The sequence below is a fragment of the Symphalangus syndactylus genome, chromosome 4 (genome assembly GCF_028878055.3).
Source record: "Symphalangus syndactylus isolate Jambi chromosome 4, NHGRI_mSymSyn1-v2.1_pri, whole genome shotgun sequence".
Classification (NCBI taxonomy): Eukaryota; Metazoa; Chordata; class Mammalia; order Primates; family Hylobatidae; genus Symphalangus; species Symphalangus syndactylus.
Genome location: NC_072426.2, coordinates 43,839,390 through 43,848,955, shown reverse-complemented (window position 1 = coordinate 43,848,955; position 9,566 = coordinate 43,839,390). Strand labels below are relative to the sequence as shown.

The 9,566-nt window shown below is 47.0% G+C and overlaps 1 pseudogene; it reads left to right on the top strand.

The window, feature by feature from the left end:
- Positions 1-563: 563 nt before the first annotated feature.
- LOC129480066 (ATP synthase F(0) complex subunit C1, mitochondrial-like) lies at positions 564-7,140 on the top strand (annotated as a pseudogene).
- Positions 7,141-9,566: the final 2,426 nt, after the last annotated feature.

The following is a 9,566-nucleotide window of genomic DNA, read 5'->3' as shown; positions in this document are numbered from 1 at the left end:
GTCTCGAACTCCTGACCTCAGGTGATCCACCCGCCTTGGACTCCCAAAGTGCTGAGATTACAGGCATGAGCCACTGCGCCCGGACATCTCGCAGAGCTTTGACAGAGGAAGAGTCTCAGAGCCATCTGCCTGCAGGGGCTGGCCTTGTTGGGGTTCAGCCAGGCATTCCGGGGAAGCAGCTGGGGAGCACTGGCTGATGGGATGTTGGACCAGGCCTGCCTGACTCACACTGGAAGAGGTTGGATGCCCCGGTGCCTGGGCATCATGCCCCGAGCAGCTCCACCTGTCACTCAGAAAGGCAGGGCAGCTGCTCTGGGAAAGGTTGGGTGCTGCTGGGGGAGGGGAGCCTCAGGGAAGTCAGCTGTGCTCCCAGGGCAATCTGAGGGTACCAAGGATAGAGTACTAGGGCACACTGAAATGGGGTCTGGATTTGAGCCTGTGGCTATAGAGGAAGGTGGGCAAAAGAGGGGCTGGAAGGTTTTTATGTTCGAAAACACACATGGATCTGCTGGTTCATGAGCAGCAGTAAACGAACCATAGCGTCTGGCCATGTGCTGGTTGCTATGGGACGCCAGCAGCCCTTAAAGGTGGATTTCACAGTTTGCAGTTGACAAAGCACCTCCACCTCATATATTAGAGCACTTTCCAAGTGCAGATTTACTCGGAGAGTGCCCCTTCCTTGCTGGATTGTCAGCACTGTGGGTGGAAAGAATCATCTTACTTCCAGATGCCACCCCAGTGTCTGGGTGCCTGGGGGTGCCGGACACAGATAGGTGCTCATTAAACATGGAAGCCAGCTGTCCCCTCAACCATGAGGGCTGACTCTCTGGCAGTCCCACCTCAGACTTCTGGCAGCTGAAGACTTCTGCAGAGTTCAGCAGAATTCTGTCCTTCCCCAGGCTTCCCCTGAAATTCAGTCACCATTTGATGACAATCTTGTTGGGTCTCCGGGAGGCGTCAGTTCTCTGCTCCCAGACTTTCTGGCTTTCTCCTACTTCCTATATTTTCCCTCACGGCATTTTAACTTCCTTGTTCCTGTTTACTGAGCTCAGCTCAGCGGCAGCACCTACTTTCTATCTTACACACCCAAATCCCTCTCAGCCTTGTTCAGAAAAAACAGAAGGCGCTTCATTAACAAAATATAATCTTCGGTTACAACATGTGTCGACTGAATCATTGCTTTTCTTTCTCATGGGTCATCATAATCACTCTGTGTGGAGAAAAAGACGGGAAGGATTCTCCCAGGTTTACCCAGGAGGAGACACTCTCAGATTTTTTGCCCAAAGTTTCTCACTCTGCCAGAGCAAACAGCCCTGAGCATTTCACAACAACTGCACAGAAACCAAGTCAGCCTTGAATTCCTGGGGGATAGAAGTAGGGGGGCTGAGTAAAGACCACGGCTGGGGGCTGCTGAAAAATTCACTGTGGGTGCACAGTTTCACCTTACTATTTAGTGGTTAGTTATAGTGCAGTGTAACTGCCGTGAGGGTACCTTGTAATTAAAGTCAGCTGGAGCTAGAGGGGTCATAGACTTCTTTTAGTAAAGGATCTAAACTCCCTCCAATTTCACTCTCTCGGGAAGGCACGTCAACTGCCCCCAGAACGTCCTCTAACTTAGCATTGCTCATATGTTTTTAACATTACCCAGAAATGTATGATATACTATAGCACAATGTGCATACGAATCATGCAACTGAGCCTGAAACAAACTCGCCCTTACCATGTGACGCATTCTTTTATTTCCTATACCATCCTTTTGTTTCAACTGTACTCACAACACACTCATCTAATTCAATCAAATTCCTGACAGAATGCCTCCAGAGAAGCCTTGCTAGGCCCGTTTTGGGAAACAGGAAAGATGCACTTGGATTTACAACATCTGTTTGTACAGCAAATATCGAAGCATTAAGCAACAGTCAAACCTATATAAATATGGCTCCAGTGATCCTGAAAGTCCCATGATGAAGCATTAAATGCCAGTGTTCCTCACCTCCCTTACCCTGTCAGTTCACTCACTCTTTGGGTAACATAATCAGGAAGCCCTGAGGTGCACCTGAAGACCAGGAGAGCCCCTACCTCTCCAAGGACAAGAACAGGTTTGGGGTTTCTGTCTCCTGAGCGAGAGCTGAAAGGCCAGCAGAGAGAAGGCATCAGATGGCAGGGAATTTCTGGTGCCTGGAGATGACCCCACCAGCAGAACTCTTCTCGGGGAGGGGCTGCTTCTGATGCAGGCTGTGCGTGGTCCTTGGGGCCTGCCCTACCCACCTGACCTCTGTGGAGTAAGGGAAACTGCACTTGCTGACTGATGGATCCTAGCTGGCTGTGAGACTCTGAGAACAACTGGGATGGAGAGAGTGAAGAAGTGACAGTTTGCCAGACCCTTCCCTCGCCATGGGCCCAGGAGAACACAAAGTAAATGATCTTCCAGCACTTACTGGTTTTGCCCTACTCTAGAAATATCAACAGCCTTGTCCCTATGGGGAACCAAGAGGAAAAAAACATGAGCAAGTAAAGAAAAATCGCACCTGTTTAAGAGGACTCGGTAACACGAAGGAGGAAGCCCTAGGTGAACTAGTAGGAAAGGCAGAAAAGAACCTCAAAGAAAAAGGAGTTCGGTATGGGAACTCTCAAGATGTGATCAGAGTACACTCAAAAAGATTCTTGCAAACCAAAATACATGACTTTCAAATATAGCAATTCATTAGAAGGCAGTAAATGCTGGGAATTGAATCAGTGGTCTGGAAGATATTGCGAGAGAGACATCTTGCAGTATAGAGCAAAAACACAAAGAAGTGGGAATCTGAAAGGAAAGAGAAGAGACATGGAGGCGAAATCCAAGATGAAGAAATGTAGCAGCTGCTGTTCGCTGGCTGCTCAGCCCCATTTCCATCCGTTCCCTTCTCTGACTCCACTATGGAGACTGGGAGAGTAAAATGTACTCATTATCAGCTCCCCTTGCTGGATGACACAGTTCTGGCCAATGGGACATAAGCTTCCAGTAAGATTTTCTGGGTTTTTAAAAAATATAAAATGCGGCCAGGTGCGGTGGCTCATGCCTGTAACCCACAGCACTTTGGGAGGCTAAGGCAGGCAGATCACGAGGTCAGGAGTTCAAGACCAGCCTGACCAATATGATGAAACCCTGTCTCTACTAAAAATACAAAAATCAGCCAGGTGTGGTGGCATGTACTTGTAATCCCAGCTACTCGGGAGGCAGAGGCATGAGAATCGCTTGAACCTGAGAGGCGGAGGTTGCAGTGAGCTGAGATTGTACCACTGCACTCCAGCCTGGCCTACAGAGAGAGAGACTCCATCTCTGTAGCTTACCCAGGGCTACGTGCTCCACGGAGCTGGTGGGAGCCAGGAACAGATGGGAGCCCCACCTCCTTCTGAGTTGGCGGGGTGGGAGCCCTGCCAAACCAGGCACAACTACAGCTGCCCAGCCACAGCTGCAGACCCAAGCATCCCTGCACTCTCAGGGGCCCGGGAAGCCCCCTGCCCTGTAGGCTCCGAAGTGCCTGCTCCCACTGCCTGGCTTCTTCCTGCTCCCAGTGCCTGCTCCAATTATGGAGCAAAGTTGTGGCCAAGCCTGGGTACTCTCATGACCTGGCCGGGTGTGCACATGCTTGGGATGGTGCTGATATGCCAGCCCCTTGCCGCCTCAGCCCCCTCCAGACTCTGGGCACAAACAAGCCTGGGAAGGAGGCTGAGGTGGGGCTGAGTGTGGCTCAGCATGGGCCTGTTGGCCTACCAGGCCTCAGCAGGAACAGCCTGGGTGCCATGGATGACATGTAGATGGTGGCAGGAGGCAGATAGACTCCTGGGTGGAAAGGGGCAGGTCCCTGGTGAAGCCCCACATTGAAGCCATGGACAGCCTAAAGCATAGGGCCAGGCTGTCAGTTCTGGGTAGAGTCCACAGCCCAGAGCGAGAACTTAACGGTGTTTCTTCCAGGCCCACCCATGGCCGCCCATGAAACAATCAGCACACACTTCCTCCCTTCTGAAGCCTGTAAAAACCCTGGACTCAACCAGACTCACAGAGACATCGGGACAACCTGCCTGTGGATAGGAACTACCCGCTCCTGGTCTCCTCTCTGCTGAGAGCTGCACCTATCGGGACAACCTGCCTGCAGAAAGGAGTTACCCACTTTAGGTCTCCTGAGAGCTGCACTATTGCTCAATAAAGCACCTCTTCACCTTGCTCACCCTCCAATTATCCATGTGCCTCATTCTTCCTGGACACAGCACAAGAACTCAGGACCCAGCCAAATGGTAGGACTGAAAGAGCTGTAACACAAACAGGGCTGAAACACACCCACCCCCTGGATTGCCACATTGTGGACCATGAGAAGGAGAGAAGAGCTGCAGCCCTTTGGGGAGCTCAGACCTAGGAGCTCCCCAAGCCAGGGCTGTGACACCCGGTTTGGGGCTCTGTGGTTCCTGGCATTCCCCAAGCTTCTGGGCACCACTGGATTCCCAGGTGCCCACACTGGAGGCCGCTTGTAGTGTGCCTAGTCCAGCTGCAGCCTTGCAGGGAGCCAGCACCCATGCTGGTGCCTGGAGCTGCCCACCCCACCACAGCTGGCATGCCTGGCTGTGTGCAGTGGCCAGACCCCATGCTCACTCACTCATGCACCCTTTACGGCTCTGTGCCTGGCTCACCCTTGGTAGGCATGGGATCCAGGCCAGTAGCGTGAGTCAAGCGCAGCCTGCCAGGCCAAGTACATGGAAGGAGCCCAGTGGGCCCAAGCAAAACTCAGGCAAAGGTGCCACCAGCCACAGAGGTTTCCAGTTGGCGAAGCGGCACCTTCAAGGATCCTGTAACATGAGCCACTGTGTCTGGCCCCAAATGGCAACTTAAATCAGAGCAGAAATTTCAAGATGGGGGAAGACAAAGAGAAAACAATAGTGAGCAATAGATACAGTTAAATCTAAATGAATGCTACTGATATGGTTTGGATTTGTGTCCCTCCCCAAATCTCATATCAAATTGTAATCCCCAGCATTGGAGGAGGAGCCTGGTGGGAGGTGATTGGATCATGGGGGCAGGTTTTCCCCTTGCTGTTCGCGTGATACTGAGTGAGTTCTCATGAGATCTGGTTGTTTAAAAGTGTCTAATACCTCCCCTTCATTCTCTTCCTCCTTCTCCAGACATGTAGGATGTGCTTGCTTTCCCTTTGTCTTCTGCCATGATTGTAAGTTTCCTGAGGCCTCCCCAGCCATGCTTCCTGTACAGCCTGTGGAACTGTGGGTCAGCTAAACCTCTTTTCTTTATAAATTGCCGAGTCTCAGGTAGTTCTTTATAGCAATGTGAAAATGGACTAATACAGCTACCATAGGACTCAGCAATCCCTCTTCTGGGCACATACAAAAAGGCAGTGAAATCACCACCTCATAAAGATAGCTGCACTCCCATGTTCATTGTGTCATTATTCACCATAGCCAAGATATGGAAACAACCCAAGTGTCTGTCCACAGATGAATGAATAAAGAAACTATATATATATACACACATATATTCAGCACTAAAAAGGAACGAGATCTTGCCATTAGCCACAACATGGATGAAACTGGAGAATATTACACTAAGTGAAATAAGCCAAACAGAAAGAAAAATATTACATGATCTCATTTATATATGGAGTCATTTTAAAAATTGAAATATACAAAGATAGAGAACCAGACAGTGGTTACCAGGAGCTGGGAGTGAGGGAGAAAGAAATGGAAAGACATAGGTAGAGCAGACAAAGTACTAGACATGAGGGATGAAGAAGTCTAGAGATCTAATTTAGGTAGATCTAATAAAATGTAGATCTAATTTTATTACTTAGGGCTCTAGGTAATAAAATTATACTGTCAATGAGATTCATGCTAAATGAGTAGATGTAGCTGTTCTTGCCATAAAAACAAAAAAAAGTAACTGAGATAATGGATATATTGACTTGCTCCACAATAGTAACCTTTTTATTATCTATATGTATCCCATAATATCACCTTGTATACGTTAAATATACACAATAAAATTTATTTTTTTAAAAAAAATCTAGGGCTGGGCATGGTGGCTCATGCCTGTAATTCCAGCACTTTGGGAGACCAAGGCAGTAAGATCTCTTGAGCCCAGGAGTTCAAGACCAGCCTGAGCAACATACCAAGACCTCATCGCTACAAAAAAAAAAAAAAAAAAAAACCTAAATGGATTATGATAACATGACTGGGTATGAGATGTGTGTGTGTGTGTGTGTGTGTAGATACAGATACGTTTTTAAGTGAGAACTCTTGGAATAAATAATCCATATTTAAAAATACTCCAAGACAGCTGAGACCAAGGGCTACAGCTGGGAGACTGAAAAAATATAGACCACTGGGGCACTACTCATTTCTCCAGCTCTGATCCACTGTTGTACCAGGGGTCTAATCGGGCCTGTGTCTGCCTCCTTCTTGAATAGCCCAGAGAATTCATCTAAACAGCCTTCCTACAGCAGCTCCCTACTCCGGGGGCCAGATGGAAGTTCCAGACCAGTGTTGTCTCTGGGGACATTGACACAGCAGCCAGGTTGATCGGTGCTGGGGCACAGTTGGTGTGGCTGGTTCGGGGCTGGCATTGGAACTGTGTTTGGCAGCTTGATCATTGGCTATGCCGGGAACCCATCTCTCAAGCAGCAGCTCTTCTCTTATGCCATTCTGGGCTTTGCCTTGTCTGAGGCCATGGGGCTCTTCTGTTTGATGGTCGCCTTCCTCATCCTCTTCGCCATGTGAGGCTCTGTGGCGATCACCTGCCTGTCCCTGCTGCTGAGACTCCATGCCATTCCTGGTGCTGGGGTGTGCTAAGCTTTACCATTAAACACAATGTTTCTCTAAAAACAAATGAACAGGCCTGGCGAGGTGGCTCACACCTGTAATCCCAGCACTTTGGGAGACTGAGGCGGGTGGATCATTTGAGGCAAGAGTTCGAGACCAACCTGACCAACAAGGTGAAACCCTATCTCTACTAAAAATAAAAAAAAAATTTAAAAATTAGCCAAGCATGGTGGTGCACACCTGTAATCTCAGCTACTAAGGAAGCTGAGGCAGGAGAATCGCTTGAACCCAGGAGGCGGAGGCTGCCGTGAGACGAGATCATGCCACTGCACTCCGGCCTGGGCAACAGAATGAGACACCATCTCAAAAAATAAAAATAAAAACAAACAAAACAAAAAAATACTCCAAGACTAAAGAAGTTAAATGATATCAGTGAAATCCAGGATCTTAAGTGGAGAGAACAGGGAACACAAAACTTTCTAAAAATTTTATTTACCTTGAAAAATAAAAAGTAAGTAAAATATCTTATTGGGGAAAATGTAGCTATTTAATTTTTATGTATTATTAGAGAACTAAAACTTTAATTAAGGTGGTTAGAAACTCCAAAGCAGGTGTTCTAGAATTTGACCAAGAAAAAAAAAAGGAAAAAACGACATAAAGAGAAAAGAACCATGTTGCACAAAATAAAGCATAAATGTAAAACACGATGAAAGGAAGAAAAGTATTTCAGTTACTACAACAAATATGAATGGGTTTATGCACCTATTCAAGAGATTGTCAGTTGCATTGAAAAATAATCTAGCTATATGTGGTTAATGTAAGATGTACCAAAAACAAAGTGAAAAAGGAAAGTTGAAAATAAAGGAATAGGCAAAGAGATACCAAGCAAAAGCAGTCTATGGAAAAAAATCAGAATCACAACATTAGTATCAACGTGACAAGATAAAATGCATGAAAAAGCCATGCATGGTGGCTCAGGTCTATAATCCTAGCACATTTCAAGGTCAAAGCAGGAGGATTGCTTGAGCCCAGGAGTTTGAGACCATCTGGGCAACATGGTGAAACCCATCTCTACCAAAAACACAAAAGGTAGCCAGGCATGGTGGAGCCTGTAGTCCTAGCTACTCAGGAAGCTGAAGCAGGAGAATCACTGGAGCCCAGGAGGTGGAGGTTGCAGTGAGCTGTGATCGTGCCACTGCACTCCAGCCTAAGTGAAGAGTGAGACCCTGTCTCAAAAAAAAGAAAAAAGAAAGAAAAAAGAAGAAGAAAAACAAAAGCATGAAACTGGACGAAGTATATTATGTAACTTAAAAACCTTTGGAAAAGCAGCCATGGCTGAAGCCTGCAATCCCAGCACTTTGGGAGGCCGAGATGGGTGGATTGCTTGAGCTGAGGAGTTTGAGATCAGCCTGGGCAACATGGTGAAACCCCGTCTCTACTAAAAAAATACAAAACTTAGCCAGGCATGAGGGTGTGTGCCTGTAGCCCAAGCTATTCAAGAGGCTAAGGCAGGAGAATCACTTGAACCTGGGAGGTGGAGGTTGCAGTGAGCTGAGATCGCACCACCACACTCCAGCCTCGGCAACAGAGCGAGACTCCATCTCATTAAAATGATAATAATAATAATTTTTAACACCACGAATACAAAATATATATCCTTTTCATATGCCCATGGAAAGTTTACCAAAATTAGTCATGTACTTGTCTAGAGTGGAAATTTTAATAAATTCTGAAAAGTAGAGACTTCAAATGAAGGATATGCTGATCAAAGCCATTAAAACTAGAAAAAAGTAAGGCCAGGCATGGTGGCTCACACCTATAATCCCAGCACTTTGGGGGGCTGAGGTGGGAGGATCACTTGAGCCCACAAGTTCAAGACCAGCCTGGGCAACATACTGAGACCTCATCTCTTCAAAACATTTTTTAAAATTAGCTGGGTGCAGTGGCAGATGCCTGTAGTCTCAGGTACTCAGGTGGCTGAGGCAGAAGGATTGCTTGAACCTAGGAGTTCAAGGCTGCAGTGAGCTATAATCGCGTCACTGCATTCCAGCCTGGGTGACAGAGGGAGACTCTGTTTAAAAAAAAAAAAAAATGCTTTTAACTATTAAAGAAAAATTAAGGAATAATGTTATTCTGTTAAGACATATAGATATAAATTCCAGAAAAAATGACTAAAAGAGTTGAAATCAATTGCCTCTGGGGACAGGAATCAAGATTAGGGAAGTATTAGAGGAGACCACTTTCTGTTGCTATTAGTCTTATGGTATTATTTGACTTCTGAAACTATATAAATATATCACTTTGATAAAGATTAAATTAAGCAGAATTAAAGAGTGAAGTGAAAGCAGCTCTGGAACTTTTTTTACTTCTTTTTTTTTTTTCTTTTTGAGACAGAGTTTCGCTCCTGTTGCCCAGGCTGGAGTGTGGTGGCATCATCTCGGCTTACCGCAACCTCTGCCTCCTGGGTTCAAGCAATTCTCCTGCCTCAGCCTCCCGAGTAGCTGGGATTACAAGCGCCTGCTACCAGGCCCAGCTAATTTTGTATTTTTAGTAGAGAGAGGGTTTCACCATGTTGGTCAGGCTGGTCTCAAACTCCTGACCTCAAGTGATCCACCTCTCTCGGCCTCCCAAAGTGCTGGGATTACAGGCATGAGCCACTGATCCCAGACTTTTTTTTTTTTTTGAAGACAGGGTTTTGCTCTGCCACCCAGGCTGGAGTATAGTGGCACCATCTCGGCTCACTGCACCCTCTACCTCCCAGGTTCAAG